The following is a 20393-nucleotide window of genomic DNA, read 5'->3' on the forward strand; positions in this document are numbered from 1 at the left end:
AAAACTCAGAGATCATCAGACAAGTCAGAAAAAACCCTTAGCCTTTTGCTGTAATTTAGTAGTATTTCAATATTGCCCTTCTATTCTTTTGGAACTAAGATCTTTGTCTTCAACTGAAAGTCTCAACAAACCTTACCTAGTTATTAAGACTGCTCCTTTATCTAATGGACTTACATCTAGAAAAACATCTTCCTGCAAACCAGACTACTCACCCACATCCTGATTGCAGTGTGGATTCTTGGGAGGATCACGTGTGTGAAATTCACTGTCCTGATCAATGAGTACCCTCACATAGAGCAGAAATGAGACAAAAGATGGACTCATACCAGGGAACAGTACTTACAGTTTTCGAAGTATGTTTTTAAAAATGCACAAGATTAAAACTGAATTGAAAACTTCCAATATAATCCTAGAGCTCCAAGATTTAATTATAAGTTATTTTCCCTGGTCTCTTATTTGACATGCATGTTACATGCTCCCTTACCATATGCTTATGTATTGCCAGTAATCCATGATTACACGGAATATCTGTCTATTCATAATTTGTGCAGTTAAGGTTCTGTAGGCAAGTTCATGTTTCCCAAATGGGTTTCCTACAAACAAAAAGTTCTCTAAACAGCCCAGCAATAAGTCCATCATTTAGGACATTTTCCCTGAGCTACAATCAAAGGTATCAGGGTCTGAGCTGGAATTGCTTTCTCTCTCTGGTATCTGTTTGTAGTCAATGAATGTTTCCTCTGGTGTTAAAGACCTTTGATACAATTTGAGTCCACCAGTTGGTTATAGACTTATCTACTTGAGAAATCACTCAAGCTTGGAAAACCTAAGTTCTAGTCCATGTTTCTGGTCCCCACTTCCTTTTCTTGTCATTGCTTGCCTTGATGACATGCATATAAAGTTTTTGCAGCAAAGAGTATATATACTACTGTGCACAGCATGAGGTGGGGTGATGCAACCCCCCTGGAAATCCAGTAGGAATCCTGGACTTGTGACTCACTGCATATAGAGAGTGACAGCAGGACAAAAAGAAGAAATAAAACAAGCCCCATGGTTAATGAGCAAAGATAAGAAAACCACCATCATGTTAAAGAGATTCATCATTTGGGAACTGGATTTTGACAGCTGAATTAAAAAATAAAACTCCTTTAGGAATTACCAATAAATGCTATTTAATTTATGCAGATGTGTCACATCATGGGCCTGAGGCACCTCAAGCCATGTCTTCAGAAGCACTATGTCTCAGCTGCCACTGCAAAATAAAGATAAAAATGTGAAGAATTCTGAAGAGCAAAAATTCACTTGGTATTCTAAGGGGCAGCAATGAAGTTCTCTTCATAAATGAGAAGTAATTCCTGTACCAAAGAGATGAGCTCACATCATACTAAATGTGTGAGAAAGATAATTGCACAAATGAATACTGGAGTATGAGATGTGGAAGAACTGCTGAAGTACCTTGGTTAAAATAATGCAAGAAGCCTTTGGCAGAGGTAAGAGTTTAACCCAGGGGTAATTCTGCACTTCATTCTCTCATGGCTGATTTCTTTCCTTGAAGCAATTCCCAGAGAAATGCTCTGCACTGCCTACATTGTCTAGACAAGTACAGGATGGAAAGACTTGGTCCCCGTGACTCTCTCCACTAAAAATGACTGCAAACTTTCCCACTGATGTGCTGGTTTGCCTAGAGGGTAGGTTATTATTAAAAACATTTAATTTCAGTATGTATTCTGGTAGAGAGGTAAGTACGTGGTTACAATAACCTCTGCCTACAGAAGTCACTGCATTTAAGAGCCCTAACTTTTTGCTGGTAAAAACATCAGTCCACAAAGGGAAGCTTTGCTTGTTTAGCTGCATTAGTAAAAATGTTCTAGAATAGAGTTTGCATAATTTAACAAACTTTCACGTGAAGACTAAATGCATTTCCTGGGAATGGGAAATTAACCTGGTATTGCTCTGCCAAGTCTTTCAGACCATTTACAATCTAACAAATGTTTTTACAGCCTTTTGAAGTTTCACCAGTGATCCAGTTATTCAGAATCAGCCTCATCTGTTTCAGATAGTCTTTTCCTTGACAAGTACTTTGTTTTTGAATTTACTTGCCTTCTTAGGACTCTGGTACTGTATTTAGGTGAATGTGTCCTGAGAAGGGAGAAGCCTTCTCAGGACACATTTATTTAAGCCTCACATTCATTTAAGCCCCAGAAGAGACATGTTACTGGCACCTAGAGCATATCAGACCCTTGCCCACAGTTTCTTTTACATGGGTAGCACCGAGGAGGACCAATTTCAGGATATACCTGTCTTCCACTGTCTCACAGCTATGACTCCTTGTACATCAAGTAGTCTTCACTGGCTGAAGGACTTCTAAAAAGAAGCATGAACATTGTCCAGGTCTGACTCCAATGCCTGGTAAACTAGAATTTACCTTTCACTTCAAGTATTCTTTCTAAGACATTAATGATGTTCTAAAGTCATAATCCAATACTGCAGTTGCTTGGCCTTGCTGACCAAACTTTGCAGCACATACCATGCTTTGTTCAGGAGTCCTAACTGCAGCTCTGGGTATTGATTACATGGAAATCCCTGGTAAAGCTCTGCTTTATCAGACCTTGAACTAATATTTTATGTCGTTGGTTTTGCAAAATTTTTGAGTTTTCCTTCTTTCCTCCTTCTCTTCCCCTCTTCTGTTGCTTGAAAGTACTCCTGACATCTTTGTTAAGTCCTTTTTCCCCTGTGGCCTCACAGGTCACAGCAGATGCCACACAAGTCTTACTTTTAAATTATTTTAATCTATATGGATATGTTGTGTAAAGTCTCTTGCTGCCTCCACTTATCAGTCCCTATCTCTCCCCCATGGGTTCTGCTGCCCTTGTGCACATGTCATACCAAGTCAGTTCTGTACTTAGACTTCTTACTGCAATCTGGTGCTGGGGCCTGATTCCTCAGTATCTTACCCTATAGAGACATATACCATTTCAACCTACAAGCCTGTGTTTGTGCATGGCAATGAGCAGGTTTCACCTTTGTAACATGGTGGTCCAAGCGCTCTGAATGTCCCTTGCTGTTTGACCACATCAGTTGTATTCTTGGATGTCTACAGTTTTTTCAGAATGCACTGAGCTTCTCTGTTACAGCTTGTTTGCATTTTTAAAGTGAGACCATGATACATGTGCAAGCCCATTATTGTCTGTTCCTGAGCATGCCTGCACGTGCCTTGGGACTTTTTTCTTTAACTGTAAATTCTTTAAATGAAATTCATTACATGTGCCCCTTTCTTATCAATTAGGATTCTGTACTGCACATCCAGTCTTTGTTTGCCTCCAATGGACCAGGACGAGGATTTGCTTTACTTTTTGCCTTAGGATTCACGTACTGCAGAAGTTAAAACACCCTACAGGGAAGGTAACATGCTTTTCAGACTGCGGATTTTTTAAAATCGAGGTTCAGACTACCAATGCCCACTGGGTGGCTCCAGACACTGCACCTTGCCCCACCTCCACCTACTCAGCGCTAGCCCAGCTCTGCAGAAGAACGTGCTAGTGCTGGAGATCAGCAAGAGTGACAGGGCAGAGCCCGGGGTCATAAACAGATGATGCACCAGACACGTAAATAATGATATCGATGAATATTTGCATCACGGTAGTGCCCAGAGGCCCGGTAGAGCGTGCCTGTGCAGGAAGAAACATCCAGGCTTAAATTCCACACATTGCCCTTGAGGCACTTAACTGAGACACGTGAAGTCAAGAGAGAGAGAGAGGCTTACACAGGCCACAGAGGTGATGTTGTTCCCTCACTGACTGCATCGGGGGCCAAATGAGATGGTGATTCAATGTAGGTGACTTCTTTAAGCTCCTAGATCTCAACAGGATGTACCTGGCCCTCTGGGAGAATGGAATATTGAGGACTAGAACTGCACCTGGGTCTTCCCTGGCTCTGTGACCACATGTGTGAGCATGTGTGCATGTACGCTGCATGTCCTGACCTCAGAATTTTATCTACACACACACACACTGAATGTTCTGATCTCTTTATGTCCAGCACATAAAGAGTGGTTTGGCAGGGAAGAGGGAAGTCCTCTGATTTTATTTGGAGAGAGACTAATGATCCTGTAAAGCAATAAAACAAATACATGCTGTTGCCTAACTCTCTGCCTTCTCTTTCTAAATACACTCCTGGTTTGTCATGTCTTTAAAGACTGTGGACATATAGGTTACCTTCACACAAACTTGTCTTCCTGTTATAGAATTTCCACAATTTTATTTTTTGTCATCTACCAGGTGTTATATGAACCAACTGTGTGTTAGGAGCTGTTTCACCTGTACTACTCTGTGTTAGAGCTGGCATACAAGGAAAGTAAACCAACCAGGCAACTCCAACAAAAGTAAGCATAACAAGGAAAAGAATGGACTCTAGTCAGTTTTGTTTTACTCCATGCAACTGTCCAATTTGGATCGTGATTAATACTTAATTCAGACATAATGAAGTTGAACAGTTTCCCACAATTCATGTTATAACACAGTTCACTGCTTCAGGAAACCCCTGTCAGTTCTACTAGGCTTAGAAGAGGTGAGAGGATCCTAGATGGCTTTGCATCAGTGGTGATTCAATACATAAGATAATGCATGCGTAAGGAAGAGACTTCCCCACCTGGCTAACCCCATCACATTAAGTGATGTGCACTTTTTAACTTTGAAGTGTTAAAGCCAAGGAGGCTCAGGAATTTTTCATTTGATAATATTTCACTACGTCTCATCTAGTATGGCAGCAGAAACCCAGCCTTGCACAAAATGTCCATTTTATTGAAAGGCTGCAGTTATTGAAACTGCATTTTTCTTGCTGAACTTGACCTAGAGGTATTGCCCCTTTCACAAGAGGGTGAAGCATGTGAGCTGGTATTAACTCATATAGAAACTGATGGCACTTTACAATTGTTATGTTGCCTAAAAGATGCATCCTTGTGTGGTGGCTTTAAGCCCAGCTGGAGATGAAACACCATGAGAAGAAATGAACTCCACCCTAGCTGAAGCCAGGACACCTTGACAGCCTGCTTCTGTTTCTCAGGGAGTATGTCTCTAAATCTATAGCACACTGACACGGGTGAAGCGTACGAAACACTAGAGGAGGAAAATACTTTGCTATATACAGGCAGAGTTTTGGGATTTCTTTTATATCTGGCTCTCAAATTAGGCAAATGTCTGTCTTTATCAAGTTCCATATATGGTACACATATTTAAGGAGAGCAGACACAGGTGGTGTGGAGGAAGGCTGTACTCCAATAGAAAAGTCTATCCTCTTCTCTATTCTGTAAGATGCATAGGAATAATTAAGTTATTATGAGGTAGCAATGCCTAGGAATTGTGGAAGAGCCAGAGATTGCTACTATTAAACTCTGAACACCAGCGTTTAAGCAACTGTTAAGGCACTGGCATGGCATTCTACTATTTTGAGTTGAGTTTCAGAGCTGAAGTAGTAAGCTGTGTTATTATTTTTAGTGTCGGCTTGTTGTTTCTTTTTTTTAAGTGTTACGTCTGAATATATTATACCATATGAAAAAACTTCAAATCCATTGCCACTCAGCAACCCCTAGCTCATTGCTTTTCTTACACCATCATGCAAGTTCTGAGAAATTCTCTAATCACACTGCAGAACAGGTTCCTTTGAACACCTGTAATTTCCTGGTTGTTAGGCTTTTTGTCTGGTTTTGTTTTGGTCTCTGTTTTTCTAAGAAATGTATCATATATAATAAATAAACCCCATCAAGAGCACAATGGGAAGTGAATGTTGTGCTCTTTTGGAAACCACTGTTCTGAGGGATTGCTGAAATTGGAATCTGCAGACCTGCAGCACATGAGAGCTGGCGCTGATCAGTCTTAGTGGAGAGCTAGACAGAAGGCTTGGGGATGAACAGCTACTCCTGTGCAGAAAGCTTGACATTCCCTCACAAGGTGAGCAGAATTTGAAGACACTGCATGGCCATGAGGAGATATTCTTGCAAGTTCACTCTTACAGAGCTCAACCAACAGAACTGCTCAGATGGGAAGCATATGGAGGTGGACTGAAGGCTTGCCTACATCTGGCATTCTAAAAGCCGAAAATGCTGAATAACAATGCTCCTGATAATTTTCTCCATCTGCCATCAATGTGAAGTTGAAAAATAAGACACACTGTTCTCTGCACTAGCATAATTTCAGGAACTGCTCACATCTCTCTGGAGGTTAAGACTGAAGGGAAATGGCTGAGACCTGGCTAGGGAGAGGTTTATGGCATCTCTGGTCCCAGGTCACATTGTCCGCTACAGGGGAGGTCTGGGCAGCTGGTTTTGACATCAAATGATCCTTCTCTTGAAGGAGTGCAGTTGCATCTGTTTTAAGTTCTCTCTCTCTGTTATGGAGAGACTACAAGTGACATTGCAAGATAGACTAAGTTAGATTCAGAGTTCCCAGTCTGAAACATACTAGGTTTTTATCATGGAAAGAAGATGCAGGCAACAGACATTGGCATTAGAAAGAAATGAAACAAGGGATGCCTGAAGGAGAGAAAATGCTAAAGGTGCAGCAGCTACAACAACCTCAGCTGAACCATGAATCTACATGCTGGACTCTTCAGTGAGAAGAGATTTCTTCAGTGAGAAGAGATTTTAGCACAGAGCTCATCTGGCATCACAGATCTGTTAGACACTCATAGTCTATTAATAAGATATATTAAGATTTTATTTTCTGCATATCAAATCAGCTTGGGGAGAGTTTCATTCTCATGGCCTAGGCCAGTTTCTCTATCATACCTCAAATCTAGGCATTTACCTGTAAGATTCAATTGCAGTAATGGGAGAAGACAATAATTCTGAAAACTTTGAAGAAATTCTACCATATTTTGCATCTGCTTCCACTTAGATTTGGACTTATGTCTAATACTGGTAAGCAGACAGAGACCAAAGACAGTAGAACAAGAGAGTGCACAACCAAGGCACCTTTTGCTCGGGAGAGGTGGTAAGCTTTTATTCAGCTTACAGTCAGCATCTATTTTGGTCTCTCAGGTTAAGTGTTTTTCTTGGAAGCTGTGCTTCTCCTGCACTTCGTTTCATTAGGCATCTTTTAGTTCAGCACTCTGAGATGGGAGTTGCTGGGAGGGAGGGATTTTTTTGCATACATTTTCTACCTGCCCACATCAGCAAGATAGCAACAACCATCAAGGGTGTGCTTGCCCCAGGACAGAGCTCATGCCCTATGGGCCAAAGCACAGACCTTCCCGTCGTTAACACTGGAGCTCTCCCTCCGTGCTGGACCACCATGGAAAAGTTTTCTCCTAGAGGTGATACAGCAAAGGCTTATCACCAGCATGAAGAAAGGTGAAGCATTTCACAACCCCAAAGGGCTTTTGCAAGCATAAGGATCTTGGATGTGCTGACAGCTGGGTAGTGCTGAGCAAAGAGCAAGGGATCAGCTTACTCCTTGGCCTCTGTCCTGCACTGCTTCACCTGCAAGAGCTGTCACAGCACCAAAGTGCCACAAGTGGCTCTTGCGTGTACATTTTGGGGATCCAGAATCCACTGGCTTAAACTGTCTGCCTGGTCCACATGTCCAAAATGGCTAAAAGAATAATTTAACTCCTTGGAGTTGCTGGGCACCTCCTCATCCACGGTGAACAAATGCACTGTTGATTACTGGAGGGATATGCCACTTTGCTGAACATTTATTTCAATGGTTTTCTTTACTCCAGGAATGACAATAAGTCCAGTCCTGGTACTTCATACAAGTGTTCATCTTCAAGCAGGGAGATATAGATTATTGTTTCCATGCTACCCAAAAGCTTCAGAGCAACAAAAACACTTCATGTTTTGCAGTAAACACAGGCCACCAGCTATGAGCTATAATTTAATCTAATATAACAAAATAATTTTGGGAGCATGTGAAATGCTGTGAAGGAATAGCAGGCTTCGGGTAGGCTGCTCTGTTTTGAGGATATTACCTGTATAATATCCAGATGTCAAATCCCAACTTTCCATTCACTACTGCAAAACACCCAGACTGTCATGTAGTAAAAAACCCCAAACAATGGGAGGCATGCAACACATTGCAGCATTTGTTTCACCTACAACACACTATCACAAGTATGTCTGTGGAAGTTACTCGAAATCTCTATCAATGCTATCCCAAATAATATGTTTCAGGTCTGTGACTTGGAGAATAAGTTTAAGGGAAGGGAAATGCTTTTAATTAATTTTTGACTCCTTTACTATAATTTACTCAAATCTAAGGTAGCTGCAAAAAACAGGGGATCACTTTTATACTTTGTAACAATAGGAAACATAACTCAGAAATATCTGCCTTCCTCTACCACTGACCCAGGATCTTTATATGAAAAAAACTAAATAACTTTAAAGTTTGCGTGAAGAGATATCCACGTCTGGCTTCACTCTGACATTGACACAATGCTGCCACTAGTCTTCCTGCCAGGTTTCAAACATTTAGCAACATTATTCCACTACTGACAGACATCCAGTCCACTAAAGACTCCCTGGATGTTGAATAAGGGGTTCTGTCTTCTTAAGTTCCATTAGGTCCATTGGACCAACCACTTTTTTAAAAGAAATGCAAGAGACAAAGGATTTTTACATGGGGCATCTTGTGTTTTTCTGAAGACTGAAGTCAGGCAATCAGGAGTGCTGGAAATCCAGAACCAAAATCATTCAGCTCTTTTGACTCCTTGATTTTCACTTTGCATTCTTGATTACAAGGGTTCTAAACATATTAAACTAATCCCAGCTGTCAAATCACTGTTCTGCCTGTAATCCACAGTTACACCATTCATATGCCAGCATCTTGTCCTAATCTTGCACTGCTTGTTTTTTTTAACTTCTATGTATATTGTGTACTTCTATGCCCTCCTGATGTTAACTAGCAACATTATAATAGCGTTAAATTATTTGCATTTCATTTTTTGTTCTGTTTTATTCCTCTTTTTTTGATGTTGGTATTTTTTCCATTGCTTAACATGAAGTGCACAAAAATGCTGAGTAATGTAGACATTCTTCTTCAAAATGCCTTTGCAGATGAGGAAGCTCATTGAATCACTACATTTACTCATGTCTGAGTCATGCACATATCCTTGCTAGCTACAAGCTGAAGTATATGATTTCCTGTATCATGATAAAATAACACAGAAGTCTAATAAATAAGAAGCAGTCTGTACTCTTATGCATTTTTACTGCTTCAGTTGAAATGAAACACTTCCCACACAAAGGAGAACTGGTTACACTATCTTAAGAATAAGCATTAGAAGCATGTTTACATCTTGCAAAAGGTATTATTTTAGTGAGAAAGTCACTTAAAACTGATCTAGAGTGAGCAATATCCAACCAAAGAATTTGTTTGATGTGAAAGGCCTTAAAGACCATCCACAAACCCAGTGCTAGCCTTACTGTTTCTCCAAAAGGCATTGGTCTTTTCTGGACAGCACACATCCTCATGACCCCACCAGCTACATGAGCTACCTTCATGAGGCTACATCCTCATTTAGGAATGCTAGTCTGGCCTCAAACACTCTCAGTTTTCTCTTCTAAGGACCACGGTTCACTGAGATTCTCAGACCTACTGGTACAGCTGGCCTGTAAATAACGACAGATACTTCTCTTGTACTACAGCAGTTCATGTAGTAAAAGCAGGGCTATGAGAAAGGAACTCAAAATTTTGAGTGCTTCAGTGTGTGTAGAAGAAATGGTGCTTTCTGTCACGATGACGGGATGCTCTGCTGCCAGAGAAAAGGGATGACTTCCCATTCTTAAAGCAGGGGCATTGACACTGCCTGCCGGCAGGTGCTGGACATTGTTCCTCACAAGTAAGCTTCACCCTGATCTGAGAGGAAATCCAAAGGATATATTTTTAATAATAAATTATGTATTTTTGTATTTTTTTCCAGTATGTGTGTCCCAATACTTTTTCTCAGACATATTGACTCTGCAGCTGCTCGGTGCTTGCACATATGATGCAGCGTGACACTAATGAATATGCAGGCTGCATGGCACAGTGGTTTTATGGTCCTGTGGAATCAGCCTTAGGGCTGGTCTTGAAGTAATCTTCTATCCTCCTGGTGAACCAGCTTAGTCTGTCCTCTGCCACCTTTGTTGACAGGGTTTGGGCTTTTTTACAGGGCTCCCCCTGACAATGCAGAGTGGACCTCCAAAGGGCCATTGATTCCCTGCAAACATGAACAGATGAACAATCCCTCTGTAATCCACCCCCTTGATTCTCTCCTGGGAATGTGGAGGGAAAATGTAGTGCACAAACAGCAAGAAAAATACTTTCAGGATGAATCCATTCTTCTTCATTCCTCAGATAATGTGCTTGACGTTCTTCTACAGCCATTTAGCTTCTTAGCCTATTTTGATGGGCTCTGGATATGCCATGTTATCATGGATGTAAGAGTAATTAGACGAATGAACTCAACCTCTGCTGTCTAATCTCTTCAGTTCAGATGTAATATTTTCTCATTTAAATTAAATTACTTTTTTACTGGCTTTGGAATTCCCTTAGAAAGACAACAGGGAAGTTAAGTTTGTTAGTGAGGCTGTCACACAAATGTCACCTCAAATCAGGAGAAAGCAGCTAATCTGTCATTTACAGATAAGTGGTCACAGAAGAAGAGAGTTCTGTTACTTTCAAATATTCAAATTTTTGATTTCATTGCTGCAGTTAAAGAAGCAAAAAAGCAAGCCATAGGAGCAAAGGTTTTACACAGTCCTTCATCCTGCACTTTGAACTAGTTAAACAAAGAGGTTTCACTGCCTTCAGTGTGGAACTCAGCTGAAATTAGCCACTCTGACATGTTTTGCTGGATGGGGTCAGGGCTCTTGGCATCTTTCAGCACTAGATGAAGTATGTATTACAGCACATATGTCTGAAACAGAGTCCATGTATTCTTTCCATATAAAGTATTAATTTATGAAGTAAAATATCAGATATCATATGAAATCTAAAAAGTTTTCTTGCCTTCTGTTACCACAAATGTAAAAGAACACTACAAATTCTCAGACCAGTTTCAATTAACATGAATCACAGGACGAGGACCAGTAGCACGAAGTAACTCTTACACTCATGCTGATCAATATCATCCACATAGCAGTTATTTAGCATTGTCCAGGCTTAGGGTAGGTCTGTTTGTCTATATTCCCAGAGAAACATTCTCATTGACTTCTCCAAGAAATTTCACAAGAAACCTGCCATAAGGTAAATTGAGTTCACCAGATATGAATACCTCAACCCTTGGACTGCTGGTCCGATTCCCCTTTGTCTGTTGCAGCCTCAGCTGACGTATTTGTAAAACTTGTGTTGCCAAATTTCACCAGCTTTTGCCAGCTGAAAAAACTCTAAATTAACATAATCTAAATGGCAGAAGCAGCTCTGGAATTTGCCCTGTGAGGATTAAAATCACTTTCCTTATGAGCCTTTTATTCCTTTAGAGCCCTTAGTCTGTAACGAAACAAGGAAAGAAAAGCCAGAAAAGAGGACAAATGTCAACTCAGACGACAATGGGAAACTGATAAAAGGAAATCACTCTAACATGCAAACCTTGCTTCTGAAAGCAGTAAGTATTTGATCTGCTGGTGGCATCTGCTGGTGTATTTCAAAAAGTCATTTGCACCAGCAAAGTGAGTGCAAAAGGATGCTCTCCCTCTTTGAACTCATTTTGGCTGTAGGAGGTGTAAAGGAATGGAGAATCTCTTGGGAGTTGATCAAGTCATACACATGCACCTGAAGGGGGAACTTGGCCCTCTGTTTAGCTACCTCATGAAAGAAATCCATAAAAGTCCATTAAACACAAAGATAACACACTGACTCTATCTTGAACAACATTGACAACATGGACATCCAGGAGACAAATGTTGGGTGTATTTGGCTGTATGGGTGACAGCCTTTTACAGTCTTGCCTGGACAGCTCCCATCAGCTGCTGCCAGAGATGGGGACCTCGGCAAGGAAAATCTCCAGCCTTCATGGGAGTGACAGTTCTTAGGCAAAGCTAAAGGAAGCTGTCCCTACCTGTGTATGTTTTCTTCCAGCTTTTTCACCTTCAGCTCATCCTCTTCTGAATTCTTCCTAAGAGCTTTTGACTGCAATGTAAAAAAATCCCGTATCTTAGGTATAGACTGAACAAAAACTGTCTGAAAATTGAGAAGAAGCTGTCTTTGCTTATGAATATTAGCTTGTCCCCACTGAATTTCTTACTGCTTCAGACAGTTGACAACAGCCAAACAATCAGCTGTTTATTTAGATGTCAGGTCTTTCACATCGAAGAGTGTCAGTTTCACAGTATACAGTTTATTTACTATCAGCGCCTTAACATGAAGTTCTTTTTAGTTCCTAATAAAATCAAGAGTTTAAAATTAGCAAATCAGCAAGTCCTGCAAGAACTGAAATTTTTGAACTGAAGTGTGGATTTCTTGTGACTAATAAAATATAAATAATGTGCTAGAAGGACTAAAGTCATAAACTTTTTAAAGCTTTAAAAGTGAAAGATCAGTGTGCTCTAAATGTAATGTTTTTCATGGAGTATAAAATTAGTCCCCTATTAAATCAATCAAAGATGTTCTCTATTTATACAACAGATGTGTTTCCATATATTTACAGGCAGACGCGTGTATACATAAACATGAGCATGCAAAGCATCTCTTCGGCATACAAAAATTAGAACAAATGAACAAAAGTCTTTCAGAAACTGTGGAAGGGTTGCCAGGACACAGCAACACTGTTGCAAAAAGCATCAATATCCTTCACCCAACAGAATTATTCCTGGGAGTTTTGTTGTGATTTCTGCACTGAAAATGTGTCTACAACCTCACCTGGTTCCTGTTTAATGCAGAAGCAGCTTATCTTTACACAGCATACACGCCTATGTTCCTTGTCTGGTCTAAATATGACAGAGGTATGCAGCAGATAGGATGAGGAACACCAGGAGCCCAAAGCTAAACAGGACTTTGCCCCTTGTCAAGAAGGAAATTGAGCTGGTGGAAAAAATGGTAATCTAGGGACTAACCAAACTTTCCCTTTTAATTGATCAGTAAAGGGGAGGCTTGGTGTTGAATTTGCAAAGTAATTGGCAATGCTAGTTCAAGGAACCAGCTCCTCTTCTGCAAAGAGAAGTTAATCAGGAAATCATCAGTTCAAGGAAATTGGATTTCAGAGGCAGCCCAAACATGCTGTATGTGTCTTTTGAATGCCATGCTTGTTGCTGGAATAGAACCTGACTTGTGCAAACTAGGTATAAAGGGAAAACATTTACCACCAACAGCAAGCTTCAAACCTTGCCTAAAATAGAAACATTTTTGACATGACAGACTAGGTTTTCTTGCTAGTTTTTGAGTGTGTGTATATATATAGACATGCTATCTATGCACAAACTATTTTTGTCTCTCCATGACCTATTTGATGTCAGGCAATTAGATTTTAGTAAGGCAGCAGACATAAAGCAATACTAAATGCACACACAAATTACACTTTATAAATTACTCAAGCTTTCACTGTTTTTAACTGTGCTGTGCATGACAGGATGTCTAGGTGGATTTAAAGTGTTTTCTATGTGAATTAGGACTTCTGCATAACAGAAAAGGTCTCATGCTCTTGTCCCATGCAGCCATGTTCAATAGCTAAGACCTGCTGATGCTAGTGACATACTTTACCTTGATGAACTCAGTTTTGCTCATGGCTTCCAAGTTGTTAGTTGCCAAAACAGTATGAGTGGCTATCTCCAGCCACAGTTTCTGCAGTTTGCTACACCTTGTCCTGGCACTACCATCTATTAGTGCTTTCTGCCACATTTCATGTGCTGGTAGTGAAATTTTTGTGTTCACCTGAGCTGATTACCAGCCAGAATTTTCATCACCTTGCTCAAACTCAACCTGCTCTAGAAAAGTCCCCTCAGCAGAGGACTCTCAAGTCATCACATGTACAAAGAAACAAAGTGAGACAAAGATGGATTTACAGGTCTTGAGAGGCTAAACTTTTAACAGTGTGTGCTTTAGCCTTTAAAGTCTCAATAGCACAGCTCAGTGGGTACCTGCTGGGCTAGATCCAGTGCAAAGCCTAGTGAGGGCTGACTGCTCTCTAGCAAATTGCTGCCTTATCTTTCAAATGTGGACCAACTGCACAAGGAAATACGTTGCATACATCTTACTCAGCTGTGGTCTTGAATCAGAAATCTTGACTGACACTCAGTTGGAAAAAACTCCCTAAGTTTCTAAAGACCAAATTCTAAAGATGAAGACAGCATTCTCTGCTCTAAACCTGGTTCAGATATGGCTCCAGCAAAAATAAATAAATAAATAAAGGCTTTGACAAAGTGCTGCTTCGACAGCACTGGCACTGAAGACATTAAGTTAACAGTAACTCCTCTCCTACTCCAGGAGGACAGATAAAACGGAGGCTTTTCTCAGTGTGCTTTTACAGAGTCTCCACGCTGATGCTCACACAGAGAAGCAAGTCCCTTCAGTACAACTGCTGTATACTAAAAGTAAGGTATTTTGTACAGCCTTTGTTTTGGTCTTTGTTGATATGAAACACTTAAACTACAAAATCACATGGTTTCTTCCCCCCTAAAGCCTTTTTTTAAACTTATTAATAGCATGAATTTGAAACTGGAAAGCATCAATGGGCTTTTAAAAAGACATATTTAGAGACAAGAATGCTAGGATCTACTAAAAATCCTCCCTCTTGGGTGAAATGTCAGCATATTTTATCTGAAACAGGAAAACTGAAAGCTTTGATGTTTCTGGCTCTCCTTTTTAAGATGAGAATTAAGACATTTGTTAAATACTATGCTGAGGAATTCAGACAAGAGGACCGAGAAATGGAAAATTTATAAATATATTTCTTAAACTGCAGAGAGTCTATTTGCCAAGCTGCTGAGGCTGCGTGTATTTATGCCCTCACTGTAGCTACAATAGGCTAACAGGCAGGCATACACCAGGGGATGCTGCTCACACATCTGCTGTGCAGGAAGCATTTTCTCCTCGGCCACATTACTGCTGTAGAAGAGAAGCATCGGGAAGGGATCGAAGAATCTCTCACCTGCTTTGAGCAAACATTTCCCAAGAAGGCATTTTCATCACAAACACGTAGGGAAGGCCTTGGTACATGTGATGAAACTAAGGGTGGGTAGTGAGGTGCTGGTAGAGATGTGCCGGGCACTCAGGCACAGCTCCTGGATATAAGACAGCCCACATCAAAGCAACCCAGACAGATCCAAACCAGAGACTGATGCAGACTGGAAACAAAAGAGTTTGCTACCATCTGTCCTCCATAGCTATGAAATTTGGGTTATGCTTCTTAAAAAAATCTTGCAAAATCTTATCCCAGGAAGAATAGGAGGTGTTTCCCAAGTGTGCTAAAATAAGGTGTGCATGAGGATGGAACCCAAAAATACATACCTGTATGAGCTACTCCTGGTCAACGATATTGTGCATTTGCTTAAAAGCCTGTGATTAAAACAGCCACAAGACAGTATTTCAGCATTGCTTCTCCTTCATTGTCTGCTATGAGCTTTAACTCTTCTCTGCATTTGAAAGCTTCTTTATCCACTACAGTTGTGCTGTATGATTATATATTGTCCAAATGACAAAGAGCTCTGAGAGTGGCAACATACACTACTGTAAAAATACAGGTATTTGTACTGCTCATTGCCATACTGGAATATGTGAATATTGTGGCTACTGTGAATACAGTGAATATGCTGTACTTTCAGAAAGAACCCCTTCACTGACAGAGCAGCAGCTATGGTCTGTACTGTCTGGTATAAGTAATCCTTCATTTACTGCAAGAGAACAATTTCTTCAGGGCTAAATCCCTGGGCAGAAATTAGCTCATGTCATTAAAAAGGCTTCCTTACTGAAGTGGAAAGAGCACTGGGCTTGAGATCCTCTAGGCTGCCAGTGCTCTGAAGTGTTTGTCTGCACAGAACTGAGAATTGGGATTGTAGAAATAACTTGCAGCTTCACTTTCTTTAGTTTGTTCAAGCATAGGAAAACCAACTGACATCTGCATCATGCAAAAACTGAAAAAAGCAGGTCACAGTTATGTGAACAGACCAACGTGAGGGCATAAATAAGTGAAACTGTTGGACAGGACAGAAAGAAATTGTGCCAAATGTCTGAATACAGCAGACACAGTGAGGTAGATAAAAATGGTGCACTGCAATCTTACATGCTAACATTTATTACATGCTTACATTTATTCTGCTTGCACGCTTCAGGACAGTGAAGCCTGAGGGCTTTAAGTTGTTTACATTTAGTGCTAGCAAGGAAATAATGCATAGCTTCTAAAAGGCACACAGTAGAATTAATACTGTATAAGCAAAGAAAACCTTTACTGTTAGTGCTGCATCTTGCTTTAATGTTGCATCAAAAGGTTAAGTATCAGAGGACATTTTATTACAGCAAGTAAACCTTAGCATCCTTTTCATAAATCATTATGCCTACTCCATGCCACCTCTTCACTCCCTGTTTTGTGAGTTCATTAGTCCTAACCATCTGTCTTGCCAATTTTGAAACAACTTCCATAAACTTTTTTCATAAGAATAATAATTTGCAGTCCTACATATAGTGTGACAGTGTCTTAAACTAAGGTCCAGATGCATCTGTCAGACTTGTCATGACTTTTTATGACAAGAGAAAAGGCCCAGTTCTTGCTGTGCTGCTACCTTTTGAGGTAGTCCCTTAAATAAGCTTTGTGTGTTTTTCGTACTTGCATATGTTTAGGGGCAATTAGTACTATCTCTCCTTAAAAGCAATGCTTGCTGAAGCTGAGCACTCCTCTGTCTCCTGACTTCAAGGAAGATGAGAATCCTGAGAAGAAACAAAGGTCAAAAGTTGACCCAAGACAGCCTCCTCCAGTAAATGTGCCTGCTCTTGTGAAACACTTCTGGATATGGAGTATTCTGGGTAATTATGGTCTTCTGTGTCCTAGAAAACAGCCACTAATGATCCCTAGTGTAATTCCACTGAAATCAAAGTCACTTTTACTGAAATCTTTGCCAAATTGAAGTTTTGCCAAAAGTCTTTGCATTTTGCGGCTTGAAAACCATGAGGCATTAACATTTTAGAGCTGAAGCTATTTATTCATATGAAATTATTTTCTCCCTCTATCCATTCAGTATTTGTGCCATGGAAAAACATGAACACAAAAGGTTGGTTCTTCAAATCTACATATAACCAGCCCATGCCTACTAAAAGAGTGCAATGAACATTTTTTGCATGTCACATCTGTGAGTCAGATGTTACCCCCAAACTCTCCCATTGGGACGCTAGAGTAAACTGGCTGCATTTCAGATTTGTTCTCTGCATTGCAAAAAATTACCTTGGTACAAAAAGGGTGAGGTTTTTAGGAAGATCTAGAGCTCTGGATGCAGTAGTGAGTCTGACTTTGCTGTTTGGCTGGAGCCCCCCTGTCACTCAGGGGCTACAAGGGAAAGCCTCCCAGAGAAGCAAAGCCTGTTCTGTTTGTGCGTGCTCCCAGGCATCTGTCTGGGATGATAAAATTGAGTTTGTAAGGGACACAAGTGCAAGAATGACCGCTGTCAAAAATGCTCTGGGATTCCTCTTTTGTCCTGTCTACCCTTCTTCCTCTCCAAACACAGCATTTCTTGCTGTTGTATTCTTGTGCCACTTGAGCATCCACCTGGCTCTAACCCAGCAAGTACAGGCCACCCAGCATGTCTGGGTCTGGCCTGCTGATGCACAGCACTGTTGCCAGCGTTAGCAAAGAGGTCACTGGGACATGAGGTACTGAGATTCTAGAAAGACTTGTTCCTTTGCCAGCAGGCCTTCTCTTACCTTTCAATAAACAGAAAAATAACATTATTCAAGTGGTTGTAGTGTGAGTAGGCATGTTAATGTTACAAGCCCTTAACCATTTGTGCATAAACATGCAAATGCAGAGCGGGGCTATAGACACAAACTGTATGACAGGTAAGTCCATCTGGAAATAAGCAGCCTCCTGGAATGTATTCCTGAGTGATGCTGTAGTATTTAATTTTCCATTAGGCAAATGAAACAGTCTGCCTCTGCTCAGACTGATGCAGAGTTTTCCTATGTGGGTTTTCAGTGTGAGAGAGTCCTCTTGCAGAACAAAGGAGAGGTGTGGTCCTCAGCAAACACAAGAGATTCTGCTCTGCTGCAGGATGTATGTGGCCTTGTATGGTACGACTCTCCCTGGAACGGACAACCAGCCATTTCCAGCTTGCTGGTATGATCTGGTTTTATATAGCAGCAAAACCTTTTGTTGCCTTTCCAGTTATCTAAGACACTTGTTTTAGCCCAAGGAGCGTGCCTGCATGATAGATGGATATGATTCAAGCATTGCCCAGATTAGGGAATTAAGCCAAGCTGAAAAACTTGCATCTTTATTGTAGTCTTTACTTGAATCACATTGTCATAGTTTTCATATGTATGATGACAGAAAAAAAACCCCAAAAAGTATCCTAGCTGGTAAAGCTTAGCCAGCTCAAGAACAAACAGCATGTTTATAAAGAAGATTAAACTCTATCCTGTAGAGTTGCCAGTTTGTTGTTGTTATTCTTTGTTCATGAAATGAACAAAACATTTCTTAGAAATATCTTAGGGAAGTGATGTCTAAAAATTTTTTAAGGAGGTTACATTTAGTCCAAGAGTTGCAAAGGTTGTACAACAGTCAGTTAATGTGTATTCATCACACAGAACATTAAAACACGTTAACTTAACTTCTTCCATAATTTTTAGACCTGTCCACTGTAATTGACAACCTTTTGTGACCACATATTGGAGACTGATGGCATAACCTCTTCCTAAGTTTCTTAGCCACACGGGTATGGGTAATTTGCCTGAGTTTCTCCTTTTCATAAAATCCTTACTGTATTGGACCACTGAGGCCAGGATCTCCAAGACAGTTGGCTCACCAAAGGAACTGCTTCTCTGCCTGTCCCCAAAAAGCGGCTGTGGGTATAAGGGGGGTACATGTGAGGAGATTGGAAAATAATAAAAGATGCAAGTAAATAAGGAAATAAAAATAAACAAGGGACACTATTATAAGCCCCGCCTGAAATCATGGCAGCCAAAGACTTTGCAGAGATTATCTTTCCCCCTTGTTTGCTTGCTGTAGCAGGTCCATTTGACTGTCCTTCAGCTCTTCTGAGTATTTACGTGGCCACTGCTTTTTCTCAAAACACACATTCAGCGCAGCAACAGAGCAGACAGGAGCATGTAACACAGTGCCACATGACTGCAGAAATGGGTGAAGGAAGGCTGAGATAGCTGGCATGATTTGTGCTCACTTTGGAAAGGGCTGCATCTCAGCTGGGTGCCTGCATGACAAGGTACGTCTTCAATGTGAGCCACGAGCAACCGGAGCTGCAGATGCAAGGAGAAGGCATGTCTGTGGCAAGTGACCTGAGGGATGGGTATGATGATAGCTGTACATGGCTTCTTCAGGAAGGTCTGCTTTGAAAAGTCTGTGCTTTGTCTGTTTGAAAACCTCACAGGAACAGAAATTGCAGCTGTACAGACAGAGGCCCAATTAGGAATGATTTTTGGGGAAAAAAGCAACAATCAGTTTATGTCCTCTGAGAAAGCTTCCCATTCATTAGCAATATCACCAGTGTAAACTTTCTGAGTACACAATGTTCAGGTCCCATTTATTTAACTTTGTAAATCAAGTAAACAGTTGTTTCCAGTCAAAGATGAATCACAGAATCACAGAATTTCTAGGTTGGAAGAGACCTTTGAGATCATTGAGTCCAACCCATCTTCTAACACCTCAACTAGATCATGGCACCAAGTGTCAGATCCAGTATTTTTTTAAACACATTGAGGGATGGTGACTCCACCACCTCCCTGGGTAGATGATTCCAGTATTTGACCACTCTTTCTGTGAAAAACTTCCTCCTTAATTCTAGTCTGTATCTCCCTTGGGGCAGTTTGAGTCTGTGTCCTCTTGTTCTGTCTGTTGTTGCCTGGAGAAAGAGACCGACGCCCAGCTCACCACAGCCACCCTTCAGGAAGTTGAAGACAGTGATAAGGTCACCTCTGAGTCTCCTTTTCTCCAGGCTGAACAACCCCAGCTCCCTCAGTCGTTCTTCATAGGGCTTGTGTTCCAAGCCCCTCACCAGCCTCGCTGCTCTTCTTTGGACACTCTCAAGCATCTCAAAGTCCTTCCTAAACTGAGGGCCCAGAACTGGATGCAATACTCCAGGTGTGGCCTCACCAGCGCCGAGTACAGGGGGAGAACGACCTCCCTGTTCCTGCTGGCCACACCATTCCTGATACTGGCCAGGATGCCATTGGCCTTCTTGGCCACCTGGGCACACTGCTGGCTCATGTTCAGCCGGCTGTCAACCAGCACCCCCAGGTCCCTTTCCCCCTGAGCACTGTCCAGCCACA

The 20393-nt window shown here is 41.1% G+C and overlaps 1 long non-coding RNA gene across 1 annotated transcript in view; it reads right to left on the reverse strand.

Moving 5' to 3' along the window:
- Window positions 1–19407: 19407 nt before the first annotated feature.
- The window catches only part of LOC115948366, a 59865-nt gene continuing 58879 nt past the window's right edge, over window positions 19408–20393 (reverse strand). The window contains exon 3 of the long non-coding RNA XR_004082183.1: window positions 19408–19510. This is a non-coding gene — a long non-coding RNA (uncharacterized LOC115948366). The remainder of the gene's footprint in view (window positions 19511–20393) is intronic.

This window comes from Geospiza fortis, unplaced genomic scaffold, assembly GCF_000277835.1.
Source record: "Geospiza fortis unplaced genomic scaffold, GeoFor_1.0 scaffold203, whole genome shotgun sequence".
Taxonomy (NCBI): Eukaryota; Metazoa; Chordata; class Aves; order Passeriformes; family Thraupidae; genus Geospiza; species Geospiza fortis.